This window comes from Vulpes lagopus, chromosome 11 (assembly GCF_018345385.1).
Source record: "Vulpes lagopus strain Blue_001 chromosome 11, ASM1834538v1, whole genome shotgun sequence".
Lineage (NCBI taxonomy): Eukaryota > Metazoa > Chordata > Mammalia > Carnivora > Canidae > Vulpes > Vulpes lagopus.
The window spans coordinates 38,329,616-38,351,802 of record NC_054834.1 but is presented as its reverse complement, the minus strand read 5'-3'; positions in this window follow the sequence as shown (position 1 = coordinate 38,351,802).

Sequence of the window (22,187 nt, the reverse complement as noted above, 5' to 3'; positions counted from 1 at the left end):
TAATAAAATGATTTTCCATAATGCTAACTGACCATTAAGTGTTAGATTTCAGCCTTTAGTAATCAATATTGTACTGTATCAGTTCTCAAACACAGTATAAGAAATTAGTCCAAAACTTAGCAACAACAACAAAACTCACATACATGTACAATCTCATATATGTCATATAGCTTCTTTGGGTCATGAATTCAGGAGTGGTATAGCTGGTTATTTCTGGCACACTGCACTTCATGAAGTTGTAATCAAGATGCTGTTCAGGGCTATAGTCATTTGAAGGTTTGATTGGGGCTGGAGGACCTGCTTCCAAGCTCACTCACATGGCTGCTGCCAGAAAGCTTCAGGTCCTTGTCATGAGGCTCTTTCATAACACTGTTTTAGTATCCTCATAACTTGGCAGTTGGCTTAGCACCAGAGCTCATGATCTAAGAAAATAAAATAGAAGCTACAACCTATTGATGAAATGGCTTTGAAAGCCATACTCCATTCTATTTGCATATCCTATTAGTGACACAAGACATTTTTATTCACTATATGAGGGGAGTACACAGGGCATGAATGCCAAGAAGTGACACTCCATTGGGATCCATCTTGGAAGTTTTGTACCACAGGTACCTTGAGCACACCATGCAATTTCACCTAATAAGTAAATCATTAATTTTAGGTCTTTGGCAGTCCTTTATAATTCAGTTAAGTTTTTACCACCCATAATATGACATTTTATATCTTATTAACACTAGATATTCCATTATTTGACAATGTGTCATCTAGTAACAAGTTGAAAATAGAGCTTAAAAACATACTTTCAATAATTTGTGACACTTTAACAAAATCTGCCTTGATCTCAATTGACATTTTTGGCATTTACCTTAAAATGATCATTTTTTTCCAGTGACCTGAGTATTCTAAATTTAATTTTTTTTATTTTTCTAATTTAAAAGCATTTCTAAAGGCTTGTCTCCTCAAAAGAAACATGCAATCTTTTCTATCCACAATAAGTATGATTATTTTTCTCATATTTTTTCTTTTTTAAGATTTTATTTATTCATGAGAGACAGAGAGAGAGACAGAGACAGTGACACAGGCAGAGGGAGAAGCAGGCTCCATGCAGGGAGCTTGATCCCAAGTCTCCAGGATCACACTCTGAGCCAAAGGTGGCGCTAAACCGCTGAGCCACCTGGGCTGCCCCTATTTTTCTCATTGATCAGGATACGTGACCTATATCAGTATATCACCTACACCCTAGACATCAAATTAATTCTCATGTTTGAGATTGTCATGAACTTCAGGAATGAAGTAAGATGTGTATTAACAGGGGCTTTTAATGTTAAAAAGAATGTTAACATCTTAAAAATTGGGGTAGAAAAATAAGATTTTAGTTAAAATTTACTTTAAAGAAAAAAGCAGTGATATTTAAAATTAGTCCTTAAGCAATGTATAATTTCAAGAAAGATGAAATTTACTGAAAGATGAATTTATTGATAGAATGATTCATTTCTCTCTACTACTAAAAATATCTGCTGTACCTGAAAAATAAATGAAAGTAATTACATGATGTGAATGTCTTATTACTAATATAATCACTAACAGCTTATTGAAATAGGACCTTAATGACCACTCTTGCAATTTTAAGGCATATTAACCTACTCAAGTAATTGTAAGCTAATGGTAATAGACATTATATTATCATTACAAGTAAGGCAGAAGTAAAGACTATCTAGTTCTTGAACCCGAATCTACCCTCTGATGAGTTTAAGATAGTTTATTATGAGTAATACAGTTTATTATTTTCATATAATGCTAAAACAAAGCATAGCTTTAAATTACTGTAATGGCAAAATCCTTAAAATCTTCAGAGCCAGTGTATCTTTGTAAGAAGGAATGATGCAGGTGTGTCTGTCTGTGAGGTGTATCTCAATGCATTTTTATCCAAATTTCTGAGTCCTTGTGAGCCTTGCCATGTCTCTCTTCATGGAATACTTTTAGCTCCTCATTAGTTAATTGAAAGTCCATTTCATCCCCCAAATAAGTGCCTAAAGTAGTAAGTCCTATATTCATATGTATGGTTTGTATGGATGTGTGTATGGAGGTGATGTTCTCCATGTACATGCCTTTAATGAATCCACCTCTGTTCTTCTGGATCTACATTTATCTAGTCTTATCTGTGTCTTTCTAAGTGAAACAATTTATTTGTATGCATCAATATTATATTGATTGATTATATATAAGAAGATTTGAAAAAAAAAAGATTTGAGGCAGGTGCATTATACTACATGCACAACTTTCTGTATGTCATGTGTGTCTTTATCTGTGTATCTCTGCTTTTGCCTTTCCCTCTCTTCTTCCTGTCACATTCCAGGACACAAATAACTCTGTATTTAACCATTGGTTCTTTTTTTATAATTTTTATTAAAAATGTTTATCTCATTCTTCAATATATGAATTTCCATATAGTCTTATCATCAGTTCTACCATACGTTTCAAAAAATCTGACTACACTTTTAGTAACTATGGGGAACTGTAGCACTCCCAGTGAGTCTCAAATATATCATAACTAAACTTTGCACAAGTATGCTTTTTAAATTTCAGATCACAGCTCTGGCCCCTAAGCTATTCAAAGATGTATTGCTGAAGTTGAGGGCTAAGTCTATTTCTAAAGCAGACCTGTCAGTGGTGCTGGTGGTTTATGGGTCATGCCCTTGCTCATTATCATTTAATGAGTACAGGGAAAAATGGGTAGTCATCACAGATGCTAGTCAGGTTGACCAAAATCCTCTTTCACAAGCTATGGAAAAAGATTTCTGAAAATAAAAGATGAGAGGGAAAACGGTTAATATTTTTAAAGACATTTTGGCCTTCAATCTCTTAACCCTACTGAGGTACTCTTGTTTATGGGTAGCATTTTGTGACAGATTAAAGATAAAGGTAAATTTTTTGGCATTTCTTTCATGGAAAAGTGGGTTCCAAATATCCTCTCCTTTAATCTGGCTTGGCTTTAGTGACTAGCTTGTCCATTAGAATGAAGTGGAAGTGAAAGATGAGATTTCTGAGGCTAAGATAGAAATAGCCTTTCAGTTTCCTCCTGTCTTTTTTGGAATATTAACTCTGAAAGCCCTGTACCACCTTGTAAGAATGTAGACCACAATGAGTCCACCATGGTGGAGAGGCCATGTTCTGGAAAACCATCCCAGCTGAGCCCTGCTTTCCAGTCTCCCTACTAAGGTTCAGGACATGTGAATTAAGCTATATTGGGCCCTCCAGTGTGGCCCATCTGCCACTTGAATACTAATGAGCAATCTCCATAAATTGATGCCCATAAAATAGAAAAATCAGCCAACTGAACATGCCTAAACTCCTGAAACAGACATAGAATACAATAAAATGGTTGTTTCAACCCAATTAAATTTTGTGGTTGTTAATTTTGTAGAGGTAGTTGCTGGAGCACCTTACTAGCCCACTTAGGCTCTCCTCTTCCGTAACTTGCAAATGAAATTTCAAATCCTTTCGTGATTTCCAAATAACACAAGTATCCAACATTGAAACATCTAATTTTCCTTCCTATATACAATCCTGGTGGAAGGGTGGGGTGGGGAGGGGGAGAGAATGGAGATAGCTATCAATCCCCTATAGACATCTGACATAGTTTATGTGTATAACTTTTTTCAACACCAAATTCTATGAAAAATCTACTTGCTTCTACTGAGTAGAGAGCTATATTTAATCTTTCAATCTCTCTATATCTCTTTATGACCAATTCTTGTTGCTTTGGGCCTATATACTAACTAGGTTCCTTGTAGTTATCAAGTGAAAATTCCATACTTAGAAGCAAACTGGAAAAAAGTACTATACAATTACTATATATTGAGTTTCATACAATATGGACAATAAATATTTGCATACTGATTGAATCTTTAATGTAAAGCTCTCTTTCAGTAAATTTTTATTTCCTTATGTCTGTGTCTCAGGAGTAGAGCAACAGTATGTAAAGATAGTTGTGGTAAATGAAAACAAGAGAGCTCTGCCTTGTTCTACTACCAGAGGCCACTTCCTGTGACTGAAACGTTAGATAATTTCAACAAAGGAATTCTCGAGAGGTTACTTTTCAAACACAGCATTTTTTTTAATTACTGACAACAGAAAGAAAAATAGCTAGATGTTAAAACCATGACAGAGCACGTTCCATGGGAGGAATCTCTTCACACCTAATAAACCCTAATGAAAAATATATGAATTTCTCCATGGAATGTACATATGTATATATTGTAGAAAAATTTCTTTCCCCTCAGAGCCCCATCTTCCCAGGACACTTTAAGAGATACCTCCAGGAACGCCATTCACATGTATTATTTCATGGAGCTGTGTTCCAGAGAGTGGCATTCACACAGACATTAAATGGAGCCCCCTTGAATTGTGCAAGCCAGAAGTACTTCCTCCAGTTACCTTCTCCCTATGTGTCTTACTCCTTCCTAGTCTCCTCCATCTACTCCTCATTAGCTTCTGAGATAAGCTAATAGTTCTCAGCTTGTGCTCAGAAAATGTACTTTCATTCTCTGCTTTGGCAGGCCCTGACTGGGAGTAGATTGAAGTAATTTTTCTTATTGAAAGCACTGGTAGAGTCAATATTTTGGGAAATGCACTTTGCAGAATAAAGCATTTTTATTACCATTTACCCAGTGCAGGCTGAGAGTCGGGAGGATTCCAGAGCTGCTAGCTTTAGGAATTACATTAGCCAGTTGGAGTTGAGCAACTCATGACTTCCTTTTTTTCTCTGTGAAGCTTACCCACAATGAGAAATATTTAACCAAAGGTTAAACATGTGGAGGCATTCTTCCGGAGAAAAAAAAAAAAAACAAATAATGGAGTCAACACTCCCCATGTTGTTAGCATCATCCAAATGCCACCAAAATTGTTATCGTTGACTTTACCTGCATTTTATGGTAGCTTCTTCACCTCAAATTTGGGATTAGCAAGAAACAGAAGTCATCACAGAACCTAACTATTATTGAGATAATAAATTAGAGGAATCCATTTAGTCGCTGCAAAAGTTTGGCTCATAATGAACCTGCCTCTCAGTTGTATGATGCCAAAATGAAATGCCAGAAACAACTACTTTCTGTTTCAGGACTGGGAACCTCCCTGTAATGGCAACTAGTTGACCACTGAAAGAGCCTCAAAGTCATCTGACTCTCAACTCTACTTCTAAGAATATGAGAAGATGGTGAGGTAGGTGGAAGATAAGATATCACACACATGCACACACACCTGTACGTACACGCACTGGGCTTGTTCTAATTTTCCTCTCTTCTTCCTCAGACAGCTGAAGTGAACATTAAGTGTCCTTAAGATCAAAGAGTGGTATTTACCAATTTTTTCCAGGATACTACAGCAGGCAGTATAGTATTTTATACATCCTAATTTCCTCTAGTTCCACACTAAATGTTCATGCCTGTGGAGTCACCTTAACCACATTGCTGGGAATTCTATTCCTTAATCACATAGTATAGCTCCAAGTTGGGCTATTTCCTCTCTCTTTTTCTGCTCCATCTAAGATGATCACTCACCTGGTAACACACAAGCACTCTGGGCGCAGCCTCAGAGTATTGACAGTAACTCCAAGGAGAGTAGGCCCACACATTTAGAGTATCAAGTTATCCGAGTCTCTCTCATGGGGCATATTTTACTGACTTGAAAATAGGGCAGACAGGAAAAGTAGATCTACATGCTAATTCCTGTCACTGTAAATAATGCTTAAACCACAGTCAGCCTGTGCAGAAATTTGTTAGGCATTGGTGAGACCATATATTGTCAGATTTCCCAAGACAGTCTGTTTCGAGGCAGAAAGAGTCTGTGCATGCAGTAACCCTCCCACCTTCTCCCCAGGATGAATGCCTGAGTTTCCTCTCCTTGTCTCACTACTCTTTCCCTAGATTTTGACCTCACAATGTCTTTATTCCTCAAACAGACAAAAAACGATTCTCTCATCTCTATTTCATAATTGACTGTCTGGGCACCTGGGGGGTTCAGTCAGTTGAGCATCTGCCTTCAGCTCAGGTCATGATCCCAGGATCCTAGGATCCCAGGGTCCTGCATCAGGCTCCCTGCTCTGTGGGGACTTTGCTTCTCCCTCTCCCTCTGCCATTCACCCTGCTTGTGCTCACTCGCTCTCTCTTTCAACTAAATAAAAAAAGCAATAACTGACTGTAATGCTACAATAAACCACTATCAAGGGGAAGGGGGAAGAGTAAAAGCTCTATCAGAATCATTAAAGTCTCCAGGTTTTTCTAGGTCTGGGAGACTTTACTATTCAAATATTTTCTGAGGGTAAATAGTATTATTCTTTGTAGGGAATTTGGGAGAGACAGAATAAGTCTAATATGGGAAAGAAAAAAAGAAGAGCAAAACAGCTAATCTTTTCTAATAGGTTGACTGAAAGTCTTAACAACTCTACCTCGAAATGTGACATATATCAGAGGTCCAAACTCCACTTACCGTTACCTAAAATCATATTTATTTTGCCCTTTGTCACTAAACAAAGGGTCTAGTATGGACTAAATTGCTCCCAAAATTCATATGCTGAACCCCTAGGACCACAGATTGTAACAATCTATTCAGAGATAGGGTCTTTAAGAGGTAATTAAGTTAAAATGTGAGTATTACAGTTGACTCCCATCCAGTCTGACTAGTGTCCTTATAAGAGGAGGAGATTAGGACACACAAGACACCAAGAATGCACATTCACAGAGAAAAGGTCACGGGAAATCATAGCAAGAATATATTCATCTGCAAACCACAGAGTGGGAAACCAACCTCAGGAGAAACCTGCCAACGTGCTAATCTTGAACTTCCAGTCCCAGAGCTATGAGAAAATAAATGTATATTGCTTAAGACACCCCATCTATAGTCTTTTGACATGGCAGTGAAGCAAATTAGTACAAGGTTTATGAAAGGGAAAATACTCCTTCTAAAGTTTAATATCTAATATTAAAAAAACAAGAGAGAGACAGAAGAATACAACAGAATGTTTCACATTTTTGGTCCCAGTCAACCAGTTCCAAGAGAGGGACGAATGTCCTCATTGAGAGGAAAAGTTTCTTCCTCTGGAAACTACAGCAAGGTCTTGGCAATGAGTCATAAATGCAATGTTGTTCTTCTCCTTCTCTTTCCTCTCCTGGAAGGAACGTCTAAGTACAAATTCTCTTCCTTTGATAAAGCTTACCTAAAGTGCTTTATGCCCCAAACCTATACCCACAGCAGGATCCTTCTCCAAGAGTGCAGATTCTTTTTTTTTTTTTTAAGATTTTATTTATTTATTCATGAGAGACACACACACAGAGAGAGGCAAAGACATAGGCAGAGGGAGAAGCAGGCTCCACGCAGGGAGCTTGATGTGGGACTTGATCCTGGGACTCCAGGGTCATGCTCTGGGCCAAAGGCAGGCACCAAATCGCTGAGCCACCCAGGCACCCCCAAGAGTACAGATTCTTGAGCAACTCTTATGCAACTTCCTACCCTAGTAACCTAATAAACCCTTAGGAAAAATTTTCAAAATTGACCAGTGCTTTTCAGGTAACAAGAGTTAATTATGTAAAATAGATGCTAAAATGTTAAACTTGAATTCTAGAATACTTATTGTCAATCTCCCTGGAAATAATTAAACCTTGGCTTTGTACAGAATTTCTCTATTGCAGCAAATTGAAAAGTTTTATTAAGTATAGATGAATCCTAAAAGCCTCTTGTATTTTCTTAATTCTATGTCCCTTAGCCACTGCTATTATTATATTTAACATTTTTATCAATGTTCATAATGTTCACTCTTCTATTCCTATTTGCCCTGTAACAATATATGCATATTTTTCTTTGGTGAATCTTTAAATCCAAAAAAGAAAGTAACTCTTTACAACTGCTTTAACATGGCAGTTTATTCTTGGAATAATGGGGCTGCGTGTTGTTATGATCCCAAAGAGAGAAAGATACTTAATAGACAGGTTAGAAGACATAAATCAAGGGGAGCCCGGATAGTTCAGTTGGTTAAGTATCTGCCTTCGGCTCAGGTCATGATCTCAGGGTCCTGGGGTTGAGCCCCACATCGAGCTCTCAGCTCAGCATAGAATCTGCTTCTCCCTCTCACTGTCTCTCTGTGTTTTTTCTCTCTCTCTTAAATAAATAAAATCTTCTTTAAAAAAAAAGGACATAAATATTTTCCAAGAGCAAGTACTACTTGCAAAGTGTATAGTCAAATAAATAATGTGCTTTCCATGATACAACTACAAATCTGAAAAAAAAAAAAAAAACAACTACAAATCTGCTTTTCTTATATTACTTAATCCATTATTTGTTCCATTTCCTAAATTCAGTGGCAAACTTGGCAAGAGAGGGGTTTCTTATGAAAAGATCCCATTTCTTAGGAGCTTTTAACGTCATGCAGTTATCCCTGATCTAATAGTCAGATTCTAAACATTATGTCATTCTTATTATTGTACTCTGAAATGCTCTATTAAATGCCTCCTCTCCTGCCTCAGTATTTATAGCTTCCAGATAATTGTAGATTATCATGCTCTCCAAGTAGCCTAAAGTAACTGCTAGGTTCTGATCTAACATCTTTCAGCAGTTGAGTGTAAATTACCTTCTTTGTCCATTAACTCTGAATGGATTTGGAAAAGGCATAAAAATGAAGGAGATAGTCCGACATACCTAATTAGTCAAACATCTGTCTTTGAGTTTTAGTCTCTTTGCTTCTGGTAAAACTGAGGAGGAATTCATAGCCACCTGGTGATCCTAGCCCTTCCAAAGGAAGAATTAAGACTTTATTTTCATCAGTCAATTCATTAAAGACTCATAGAGATTGATTTGGTAGCACAGTGGCCCTTCTTTGATATGTTATATATTTTGTCTTCCCAAGGATCACACAAAACTCTACTTGCCAACAGGGCAGCTGCAGTGTCTAAGTGACACCATCCCACTTACCTTGGTCACAGCTGGGACTCTCATCGAAACTGTCAAAGTAGCAAGTTGTCAAGACAGTTGTAGAAGTTCCCTGCTGCTACCGTGTGTCCTTCTGCTCTAGTTTTCTAGCACAATGAAAATATCAGCAATTCCTTTCACACCTGAGACAAGATTTAGGTCATTCTTTTCTCTTTTTTATTTTCTGTCGTCAATATGACAAAGACCTGATAGTCTAATGTAAGAGTCCTAGGTTAAGGGCACCTGAATGGCTCAGTTAAGCATCTGCCTTCAGTTTGGGTCATAATCCTGGAGTCTCGGGATGGAGCCCTGCTCAGTAGGGAGTCTGCTTCTCCCTCTGACTGCCCCCACCCCCAGCAATTCATCCAACTCATTTCTTTCTCTCTTTCTCTCAAGTAAATAAATAAAAATCTGTAAAAAGAAGAAGAAGAAGAAGAAGAAGAAGAAGAAGAAGAAGAAGAAGAAGAAGAAAGAAGAAGAAGAAGAAGAAGAAGAAGAAGAAGAAGAAGAAGAAGAAGAAGAAGAAGAAGAAGAAAAGGAGTCCCAGGTTAAATCTATTTGAAAGAAAAAAATGACAACCTCTCTGAAACTATTGGCTATTTTAATTGTGTATGAATAATGAGGCTTGTGAAGGAGATTGTGAGGAATATCCCCATCGTTCCTCCCAGATTTATACTAGAACTGGACCAGGGGGGAAAGGCAGTGACTAGTGGTAGCCAGTAGCAATGGCCACACCACTGCAGGTAGCAAAGGAATGCCCATGCCACTCAAATGTTTGTTTCAGCTTTCCTCTCCTGTCTCCTTAGAGGGCATATTGAATACATGTCAGTTGAGTTAATAGCTGCCAAGCTCATGACTGCTTTGCTAGAAACAACAGCATAACTGGTACCATTTAATTTAATTGACTAAAATGTACTTTAAAAATCATTTCATCCAACCTTTTTATTTTATGGAATAAGAAAACTGAAACTAAGAAGGTATTTCCTGAGGTTACATCAGGAATTCATGCAGAGATCAGGATTAAAGGCTAGTTTGTTTTTCCCCCAAACCCATACTTGATTTCGTTACATAACTGAGTCACTGTACCCATAAAGAAAAAGAAAAACCTTCCCATTACAGCACCAGAGAACTGTATAGCTTCTGTATTGTTGGGTTTTTGTTTTTGTCTTGTTTTGTTTTGTTGGAGAGAAAAAAATGCAGAAAAAAATATTTTCAAAATATCTTTCTAGACTCACCAAAAAGAGAAGATGAGTTATTATGAAGAAGAAAGAATATCTCTGTCTCCCAAAGAGGTGTCTCAGGTTTGGGAGTTTGGCATATTTTATGAGTGTAGACGGAGAGGTTAGGTGAGCTACCATCACTTTGGCTCCTTCCAAATGGAGGAATTTCTGGTAGATCCAAACTGTATAAGACGGAGAAGAAAAGTCGCAGGTGTCACAATTGGGAAAATTGCCAAATGCCTCCCAGCCATTTGTAAAACTGCTGCAGTAGATCTTTGGATAACTAACTCTATTTACCTCTCCTATAGCATATTATACACAGCAGAAAAAGCAGGTAAAAAATATCTCCTCTCTGCTATGGAATTTAGGTTCAAGTGAATTGTCCATAAATTGGCTATTTAAGACTCCAGTGGCAAATGGAGCTTTCAATCTAGAACCTGAGATGAAAGATGCCCTTGGTTCTTTCATTATTGCTTCTTTCGTATCTCATTTCTCTTTAATTGTAAAGATTTTCAGACTTAAGTAATAAGCAGAAGATAGACTCCGTAAAGCATTCATGAGGCCAAAAGTGTCTACTGTCCCAATATCCTATCCATTCTGTTAATTGGTTTCAGAATTTAGTGATTGTGAAGAGCTTTCCCCTTAGAGTGTATATTTATCAATATTGAAAACCAATATATCTTTCCTCAAGGGCTAATAAAAAGACATTTTGAAGCTTAAAAGGAACAATATGAACTGTATATATCGGAGACCCAAACATCAATAACAACAATTTCTAATGTTTTGAAGGCAGAAAATCCTTTAGTCAGACTAGAATGAACCACAGTTTGGCAAGCTAATAGCCAAGTCACTTCTCCCTCAGATGTTGCACAGCTAAGGGACCAGGTTTTAGAGGCCTGTGCATCGATTATAGAGCAATAGAGCAAAAGCTGAGTGTTTTGTTTCATTCGCAACTGAGTGGTTATTAAATGTATGTCGAAAATCAACCCAAGCCGTCCTTAACTTGCTCAGACTCCTCATTTGTAAGCAATCACTGGAAATTCCGGTTCTAAGAGCCTCACAATCTGCTCTTATGTAGGCAGAATTTTCTTGGTAAAAAGTATCTCCTTTATCCTCCATAGGACTTTTTATTGAGGTGAGAGGGAGGGAAAAGTTAACCTTTGGCTTCCCACAGTGAACTACATCTCATAATTTCTAAGCACATAAAATGTCCCCCTGGCTAAAGCCAGTCTAAGATACAAAGAGTGTCACATCTTCCAAAAGAAACTTGCTATTTCTGCTCTACCTTTTGTGTACTCACAGCTCTTTTGCTCTGTGTATGACACATAAGTTAGAACTCCTGAAGCATTCAGGTTGGCCCTAGCCCTTTGACCCTGGGTGCATTTCGATCCTGAAGATGTTCTTGTTGTAGCTGGCATTTGAAAACTTTGGCTGCTGACTCTCTGACATTGTCCATGCGTGTGTCTCTGTATGTACTTCTTGATCATCTTCACTGTTTTCTTGGCTTCCTCTCTGTCTTTGCTTCTCTCTCTTCCAGATTCTGTTTCACAATACCACTTACAATTTTCCTGTGACATAGGTGACTTCAGTCATTCATGAAAAGGCATAGTGAGTCTCACTGGTAGAAATAACCCTAAGAAAATAGAACCAATATGGCTAAAACTGCACAGGATTAAATGTGGTGGACAAATCAAACTTTCATGGAATAACAAAAACATACATCTTCACATTTTAATCCCAAGATTATGGTCTTGGTAGAAATAATGACCAGAAAATTATACTTGATAACAATAAAATTAATATATTTGATTGGAAAAATCAAAGAGCTTAATAAATTAGACTGTTGTAAAATATAAGTAAAAACAAAGTGTTCACAATGAAGTAAATGTCAGTAAAATGAAGTAAACTTCTGTGCCTGCCCTAACTTCCTGTGATTTAGCGCCATCTTCAGCCTTCCTTGGCTTATAGAAGCATCACCAGGATCTCCACCTTCACATTTACCCGGCATTCTGCATTCTTCCCATATGTGTGTCTGTGTCCAAATTTCCCCATTTTATGAGGACACCAGTCATATTGGAGTAGGGGTGCCCATCTTAATTTAACTAATTATATCTGCAATACCTATTTCCAAATAAAGTCATATTCTGAGACACTAGGGGTTAAGACTTCAACATATGGATTTGGGGAGGAAATCATTCAATCTATAACAATGTGCTTAAAAAATATGTCATCAACAAAAATTTATCCTTATTTGTGTTCTGGATCGCTGTTTACAAGATTAGGAAAGTTGAGGAAATTGACCAAGTAATACACATCTCCTGGAAAAATGTGGATCAATATGTATACTGTTACTATTATTTTGTAAGCAGGTTATACTCTGCATGTACCTTTGCAAGAAAATTTAAACAGATTATAAGAGTAGGAAATTACAATAGGTAGTACTGTGACACACCTATAAGAAAATTTACTTTATGTTCTGATTTCTTTATTACCCTAATATTTTTGTAGCAAAAATTAAGAAGCCTGAACTTCAGTGCTAGAATGATGCCAGGAAATTTATTATAGGAGGTCATTTATAGTCAATCAGATCAGCCCTGGGGATCTACTGAAAGAATATTGCCCTGACTGGAAGCATTGAGGCAGTCACCGGTGGTGCTCATAAGCTTTTCTGTACACTTGGGATGACTCAGTTATATGAAAAATAAAAGGCATCTGAGAAGCAGAAATGTTTTTGAAACGCCAGATGTTGACTGATGATTTTGACTGTCCCCTGATTTGTGTTACCTAATCTATAAGTGAAGGAGCCAAAGAAATTTAATATATTTCTGCCTTTGTATACATGTTTGAAAACTATCCTGGCAAAAAGAAATATCTATATTATATTTGTAGGAAAGACAAAAGCATACTTGCAAAAGACCTTAGTTAAGTATATGCTCAATTGACAGCTATCAAAATGAAAATAGATATAAGTGAGAGTGATGAGAGTGGTAAAAACAAATTATAAGGCTTCCTTTAAAATAGTCTTTTGAACCTTAATAATAAGTAAATACACGCAAATTAAAAATTATCATGATGGGGATCCCTGCGTGGCTCAGCGGTTGAGCCCCCGCCTTTGGCCCAGGGCATGATTCTGGATTCCCGGGATCCAGTCCCACCCACATTGGGCTCCCTGCATGGAGCCTGCTTCTCCCTCTGCCTGTGTCTCTGCCTCTCTCTCTCTCTCTCTCTCTCTCTCTCTCTGTGTGTCTCTCATGAACAAATAAATAAGATCTTAAAAAAAATTATCACGATATACTATTTTCACCTGTGAAATTAAAAAGATATTTTTAACAATAATAATACTAGTGTGGGTAAGATGTGAGAAACTGTACCTTCATAGAAACTGCTAGATGGATGTAAATTGATATAAACTTTTCTGAAGACAGCTCGACAATTGTTTGTAAAAATGCTTAAAGCATACTTGTTCTTTTAAGAATTAACTCTACACAAGAGTCTCACAAAAGTCTCATTTCCTGGATATTTATGTTATGGAAATATTAGATTGTTTCCAAAGTACAGGAATGCGAAAATCGTTCAAGGGTGAGCATATGTATACTAAAAGGTAAACTGCATTATTTCCAATGGGTCACATGACAAACGATTCTGTTTTCTATTTCATAACTGCTTGAGTTTCCCAGGTCCAGCAGAAAATAGGTAGTGGAGCTGAGATGTGAAGGATCAATCTCTCTGCTATAATTTTTCTAGGTTCTCAATATTATTTAATATATCACTTAAGAGCAAGTTTGGACTTTTTTTTTCTGGAACCAGAATGAAAGATGATTGGTGTGGTCTTTAAGAGACCACAAGTTTATGTTTCCAGGAGAGGACAGTATTTCTCAATGTCTTCAGCCTTCAGTGCTGTACCTCTGGGATTGGTCCTTTAATTTTCTTTTCTTTTTTTTTTTTTCTCAAATTGTCTTCCTTTTGAGGGTGCCTCAGTGGCTCAATCAGTTAAACATCTACCTTTGGCTCAGGTTATGATCCCAGGGTTCTGGGATCCAGTGAAGTATCAGGCTTCCTGCTCAGCCAGTGGAAGTCTGGTCCCTCTCCCTGTGCCTCCACCTCCCCCTCTCCACCCACCCCTCCCACCCACCCAAGCTCATGTGCTCTCTCTCTCTCAAATAAATAAGTAAAATCTTTTTTTAAAATTTCTTTCTTTTTTGTGCTTTCTTCATTGGGGATATTTACTCAACTTCATCTTTCTTTGCACTTTTAAAAAAAATATTAGCAGTTTTAATTTTGGATGGCTGTTTCCTATTCTTTGATTACTCATGTGGATAGCATCCAACTCTTCTTTAATGGATGCAGTATCTTCTCTTACACCTGGATAATGAGACAAACTATAGAACTTTATTTAGGCTTTCCTCAGTTTTTCCTGAATTGTGTGTTTAATTTTTTTCTATTATTTTATTTGAGCCCTCCTTGAAGTTGAAGACTTTCCCCAAATATATGTGTAAAAGAGGGAGGCACTGAAAATGATGTTCTCATCTCATGCCCACGATACTATCCCTCCCTTGCCTACCACAGTCTTAGCAACAGAATTCAGCTATGGCCAGTCACTGAGTGTTCTCCAATCCTTCATTCATTTCTTTAACCTTCTCCATGTAACCCTCTCCTTTGTAAATAGTCCATTCTTGAAGTCTTTTCAATTATCTCAAAGGTTGTGTTATCTCTCCTGCCACATTAGCCAACAAAAATGTAAGTCTTAGGGGTGTCTGGGTGACTTACTCGGTTAAGCACCTGACTCTTGATTTCCACTCACGTCCTGATCTCAGGGTTGTGAGATCAAGCCCCATGTCTGGCTCAGTGCTCAGCATGGAGTTTCTTAAGACTCTCTCTCCCTCCACCCCTCCCCTGCACACTCTCTCCCTCCTTCTCTCTCTCTCTCTCTCTCTTTCAATCTAAAATAAATAAATAAATAAATAAATCTTTTAAAAAAAGAAAAGTAGGGATGCCTGGGTGGCTCAGCGGTTGAGCACCTGCCCCTGATTCAGGGCGTGATCCGCGGTCTCAGGATCAAGTCCCACATCAGGCTCCTTGCTTGAAGCCTGCTTCTCCCTCTGCCCATGTCTCTGCCTCTCTGTGTCTTTCATGAATAAATTTTAAAAATCTTAAAAAAGAAAAGAAAAAGTAAATCTTATCTCTTCCATAGTTTCCAGACCCAGTCCACTATAAATATATTTCGAGTAAATCATTTAATTCACGAGGCAAATTTCCTTTGGCACAAGTTACTTCACCTGTAAACCTAGGACCCACAGTGCATACATGCATTTTTCTAGAAAGAGAACCCATAGCTCCTATCAAGATCTTAAAGAATTTATAATCTAAATATAGTTAGAAGCAATTCTCTTTGAGGCACCCGGGTGGCTCAGTGAATTAAGTGTCTGACTCTTGGTTTCTGCTCAGGTTATGATCTCAGGATCATGAGATGCAGCGCCACATCGGGCTCCCTGCTCAGGCAGGGTCTGCTTGGGATTCTTTCCCTCTTCTTCTTCCTCTCCTTCTGTCTCTCCTCCCACCTCCACTTTCTCTCTCTCCCTTAAATAAATAAACAAATGAGAAAAGAAATGTTTCACTTTAACATTGCATTTATCTTCCTGAGATGTTATGTCTGACATTCTGGTAGCTGATATCTGGTGGCAAAAAGGTGGTAGCTAATGAAACTATCATAACTCTTCTATAGAAGATGCTGATTTTATTATAGAGATTAAAAAAAAGAGACTTTCATTTTTTTATGTTTTCTTATAACTGTTATGCTCACAAATAGGTTTGAGGTAGATTTCTTACATAATAATAATCAGTATAATCACCAAGTAAAATTTAATTGAACCAAAATGTCAGTAACCTTCATTATGTCCATTTTCATGCAGACTTCCAAAATACCATTATGCAAGCAGCCAACTATTTTATTCTTTGTTTATAAACTGCCTCTCCTTTTCCAAAGATTCACATGCTTGTAGTTTTAGATCTTTGTAGAACTTTTAATTGGAATGCAAAGCTTTTATGTTTAAATCACAGGTTTTCTTGATATTGCTTTACCAGTTTCAATTATTTTAAAACATACAAAAAATATTCCAGTAATTATATTTGAATATTTATAAGTCATTGGCAGAATGTAACAAGTCAAAAGAAAAATATGGAAGGGGTAAGTTATTGCCCAGGATAATTACAGTAGCATCTCACTATACAAAACACCATGAAACAAAATTCAAAACTAATGGACTAAGTCTCACTCGCATATTGTGTTTAATAATTGAACAGGAAAACAGATATTCCAGATTTTTCAAAGTGACATTAGTAAAAGCTAGTGAACGGTAATATTTCCTTTTGCAAAACTGACTTAATTTTCTTCCTGTCTTGCTGTGCCTAATATCTCCCATAATTGTTGAAGACAGGCAATTTATACTGAGTGATGGGTAACTTAAATATTAGAATAAAGGCTGATTCTTTTCCTTTAAACTTGCAAAGATAAGAACAAAATCAAGAATTAAATGTTTTTGGATATGTGGAAACTAATCATTAGATAATATATGGTATTCTTTATTATTTCTTTTTTAAAAAATATTTTACCATTTTAGCTGATAGATTCATTATCCATTTTCAGCTTGGATTGATGCACCAGCCTTGTTGCAGTGGTGTTATTGTGCCTGCCAAGATTTTATCAGAACCCAATTCTAGTGGTTCTTATTCCATGAAGTCTTCATAGCTCTTTCTGTTTTTATTACTCATTTATCACCTTTGTCTTGTGATAAAATCATCATTTGCAATGATGGTAAAGACACAACCTGGTAAAGAGTATGATAGGGAGAGAGCCTATTATTTCATTCATGTGGATATTTCATTGTGGAATCAGCCCCATTGTTTAATGACCATATGACTTAAACACATCATATGGTCATTAAACCATATGATGTCTTGGAATCTCAATTTGCTAAGTTGTGAGGGAGGAGGATCACACCTGAACTTCTTACCTTAGGACCTGTGAAGGTTAAATGAGGGAGTTAAAAAAGTTTTAAAATTGTTAAGGGCTATGTTCTTTTAGGCATTCTTTTCCAATATAGAGGTAATAACAATTAATATATATGTTATGAACACATGTGTTACACACTAAATCCTTCATATTTACTGTCTTTTTTAATCATTAGAAAATCCTATAAAGTGAGGATTATTATTATCTCTATTTTATAGGCATTGAGTCTGAAATATATAGAAGTTAAGCAATATACTCAAAAATCACACCATTATTAAATGATAGAATCAGGCAATGAACCCAGGCAACCTGGCTTCTGAGGTCATCATGCTCTGTTGAGTTCTGTTACATTACTTTCCATATAGTTAAGTTAAAGAAAAATCTTGCGTGCTTGAGTGGCTCAGTCAGTTAAGTGTTTGCCTTCTGCTCAGGTCATGATCTTAGGGTCCTGGGATAGAACCCTGAGTTGGGCTCTGCTCAGCAGGAAGTCTGCTTCTCCCTCTCCCTCTGTGCTCTCTCACTGTTTGAAAGCAAACAAATAAATAAAATATTTTAAAAAATCCTCTTGAGGATGCACCATGTTTTAAATAAGCAATCCGACTATTATCTCACTGGAAAAGAATCCCCTCCATACCTATCATGCTACATTCTACAGATTTTAGCTCTATTTTTTCCTATTCCTAATTCCCTAGGAATCCACTAAATTAGGATAGTCATGTTAAGGTGAATCTACAAAGGAATGCTATGTTTAACTGTCATTTAATAGATGGTATGAATTTTTGAGAGAATATACAAAAAACACAAACTCAAGAACTTATTCCATATGCATATGTAGATATCAAACTTATAAACATGAGACAACTAGACGAAGCCATGGACAAAATGTACTTACACTTCACTGGCTATGTGGCATATCTTTATCTCTCCTATGCAAATTTTTTTTTCAGTTTTTTAAGATTATCAATATTTGAGATTTCCATAAACACTAAACATCTTCCAGCTAAACTTTTGAGAAAAGTAACCTGTGGTGTCTAACAGGGTATTTAATAGATTGATAATTTTGTTGAACATAATTTGAACTGATCAATTAACTTCAAAGGGAAATAATAATAGTTAACCTTTGAGTGAGCGATCACCAAGGGTCAGGTATATGAATTATCTCATTTAAATCTCAAAATTAGGACATGAAGTAGACATTGCTCTTTTCTCCATCGCATATTGAGAAGAACAAGGTTTTGAGATGCTAAACAATGTCCATTAGTAAAGCCAGGATTTGGTCCCAGTCCTGAGTCCCTCAAGAGGGACTTAAACCACTCTGCTTCCCAAAGAGAGGCCGCATTTCCCAAGCTAGATAAGTCATCAAGTCATATATTCCTATCATTCTAGCTGAGCAATTCTTTGCCATATTGTATGAATACTAATCTAAGTTCTGGAGCTACCTATATTTGTGGATGATTTACCATGGATCTAGTAGCATTTCTTTACAGCACAGGAAAAAATTAACAAGTTGTTAGAGCTCATTCAGAATATGTAAAGTTCCAAATTACATTGAGAATAACTAGTAACATAGGACCAAAAGCAATATGACCTTAACCTGTTTCTCATTCCCCAAATCTCATTTATTTTTTAAAATTTTATTTATTTATTTAAAAGGGGGGAAGGAGCACGCACATGCACACACACAAGTGTGAGTAGGGAGGAAGGGCAGAAAGACAAGCAGACTCCTCCCTGAGTGCAGAGCCTGACTGGGGGCTCCATCTCAAAACCGAAATCAGGATCTGAGCCCAAATCAAGAGTCAGGAATGGGGTCGTGCAGGCAGGATTGTCTGGGTGGAGCCAAGAGGCCCACCTGCATGTCTGCTTCTGTAACACTGACCCCTGACAGCGACTTGTTTTCCCAACAACCGCTTCCTCCTCTCCTGGCACCCCCTATGCCCTGGCTTTGCTTTCTTTGCACACTTAGTACCATCTCCACTGTTACCTGGCTTTTCTTCATCACCCACACAGGCACCCCATCAAGATCTCACTTTAAATATAATAATCTGTTTTCAGGGGAAAATGAGCTCTGTGAGGAACGCTTAGATGTTATACCTGCTGGAAATCAGGCATCCTTGGCTGTAATTGTCTGTTAAGGGCACTATTATCACTTTCTTTTCATAACCGGGAGTGGTATGCATCCTCAATCAGGAGGCAGATCTAATTCTTGTTCTCCCTCTGCCACACTGAGCTGCTTATCTCCGTTAACTCCTGTGGCTCCTCTCTGAGCCTAGCTTTTCAAACCTATGAAAATATATTGGTCTTCCTTAGTCTATCTTCTGAGAAGAGATTTAAAGATCAAATTAAAATGTATCTGCAAAGTTAGGTGGAAAATAAGCAATAGCCACTTGAAAACCTAAAAAGAGTTCCATCCTAAAACCAGAAGCTCAGAGCTGTGCAACATTCTTAGACATAATCTGTCCAACCCATACTATCTCTCTTAAGAAATGAACCAAGCTTCTTTTAAGAAACATCAAGTCTTGCTTGTTTTTAGTGCAAGTAGGTTTAAGTCTTTTTCACATGCTATTGTTAATCTGCTTTTCCAATTCTCTGTAATTTTCCCTTTGCTCTTCCTACAAGAATAAGAACCTGCTTACCATTTAAAACATAAGCTATATGAAAGCAGGAATATGTTTTTGCTTTTTGTTTGCTGACATATCTGTAGCAATTAGAGAAGTGTCTGCCACGTGGTGACTCAAAAATATTTTCGAATAAACTGAGCAAACTTAATGCAATTCAGTGCTAATTTCCAAAGAAATGAAAGTCTGAGCATATATTGTGCTATATGCCAGATATAGTCGGGGGGGGGGGGATGATTTGTGTACACTACTTCATGTAAGTGTTATGAAATCCTAAGAGGAAGGTAACTTTCAGAGGAAAAAAAATACATTGCTCCATGCTATGTAACTTCTAGAGTCACTTTTTGATAGCCGAAATACTGAAAAATTATAGTAACTCCCGTTTATGGAGCATCCCAACCTAAGCAAGTTTGCTCATGTTTACAGTCAGCGGACCAAGAAGGCATTATTCTTATTTTAAAAATGAGGAAATCAAGACACGGTGAATAAAAGCTTACAGCTGATGACCAATAATCCCTATTGCTCATTCCTGTTATCAATCTAGCACTTTCTGAATCCCTCAGTGCTCAGATCATCGCTTCCATCTGCCGTAATGCTCTCTTCACTTGTCTCTCTTCAAGTCCACATGAGGCCTGGGAATTGAGGAACTCGTTGCATATTTTTGAATGAAGAAATTTTTTTAGTCAATATGTGAGAACCCCAAAACAACTAAGATTATGGTCCCTGTCATTCGAGTGGGATAAGATCATTAAAAAGTGTTTAGGGCTTCCTCAAGTATGGGAAGGCCCACAACATAAAAGGGGTCTGTGATCAAAGAAATTTCGAAGATGATGACAAAACAACTTTATTTATAAGCAGGATGTCTCAGCACCTTTATTTAATAGACAATTTAATTCTTACGAAAACTTACACCTTATCCAGATTTTCTCCAAATCTGCTCCCCTTAGGGACCCTACTTTGAGTAGTTATTATATAGATTAGTATATGATGGATAGCAATGTCTAGTGATTTTTAATACAAAATGGTTTTTTTTTCCCCACATAAAACATATCAACAAAACACTGTGTGATGGAATTGGAGGGAGCCATGTTACTTCTCTGGTATTTTGATAGCATGGGTCTAAATCACTGCATATTTTAAAAATGTGTCCCATGGATATAAAGTTTTCCTAACTATAAAACTTAATGGAAAATAAGCTTTTGAGATTGGCATCAAGGGAAATAATTGTCTGATTAGGACCCGACTATAGTATCTGTAAAAATGATCTCCTTGTAAACACTTGCATTGCTAATAAATTTCTTACTGAAAACTTGAATTAAATATATAAAGGTAATATGTTCCTGCTGAAAAATAATTTCCTAATGAGCAACTAAGTCAGACAACCTATTTAGCAGAGTTATTATAGTTATTACTAATAAAATTGGACTCCCGTTTAAATGTGGAGAAGCCACGATGGTTCCAATACCAATTATACATTATCCCTAAATTACATATTGAAACTTGGTGGAATTATGCCAAGATGTAATCAGAAGGAATCATGAGGTGAGCAATTTTCAGAGCTCAATTTCATTCAACATCTTTTTAACTGTATCTTCCAAGATTATAATTACACCGAGCAATTGGTTTGATTGAAGGGGGGAAAATCATACTGCTTCATTGACCATCGTTTTACATACTTGTTTGAATGGTATTGCACACGATATAATTTGTAACAAGTTCAATTATGAGAAGAACAGCCATACAGATATTTCTTTGATTCTAGTGGAAGTAACATAAAAAGTCAAAGGGCCTTTTTTCTAAAGGTCAGTGTCACAGAGTACATACATTTCTCCCATTTTTTCATGGCAATTCATGTATTGGTTGATCACAAAGATGATGGGCTTTTGAGTAGAATAAAGGTTGAATTTCTGAATTTGTCCCCTTATAATCTCTGAGACATTAGACTGATGGGGCACCTGAGTGGCTCAATGGTTGAGCATCTGCCTTTGGCTCAGATTGTGATCCTGGGGTCCTGGGATCAAGTCCCACATCGGGCTTCTCTTGGGGAGCCTGCAGACAGGGCTGCCTCTGTCTCTCCCTCTCTCTCTATGCCTCTCATGAGTAAATAAATAAATAAAATCTTTTTTTAAAAAAGATGCTTAGCTGATATTGCTTCTTTACAACTAAAATGAGAATTTTGAGCTGTCTTCACAGAATTGTTGAGAGAATGGTATACATATGCAGCCATACACACACACACACACACACACACACACAGAAACACATATACCCTGTGTACCTGGCTGTGAAATATGGTGTTAGGAGACAGTTCTCCATGGGTCTCCCAAATTTTTACACATCTGCGACAGACTATTTTTTCAAGAATATACATAGAGCAAAGTGCCT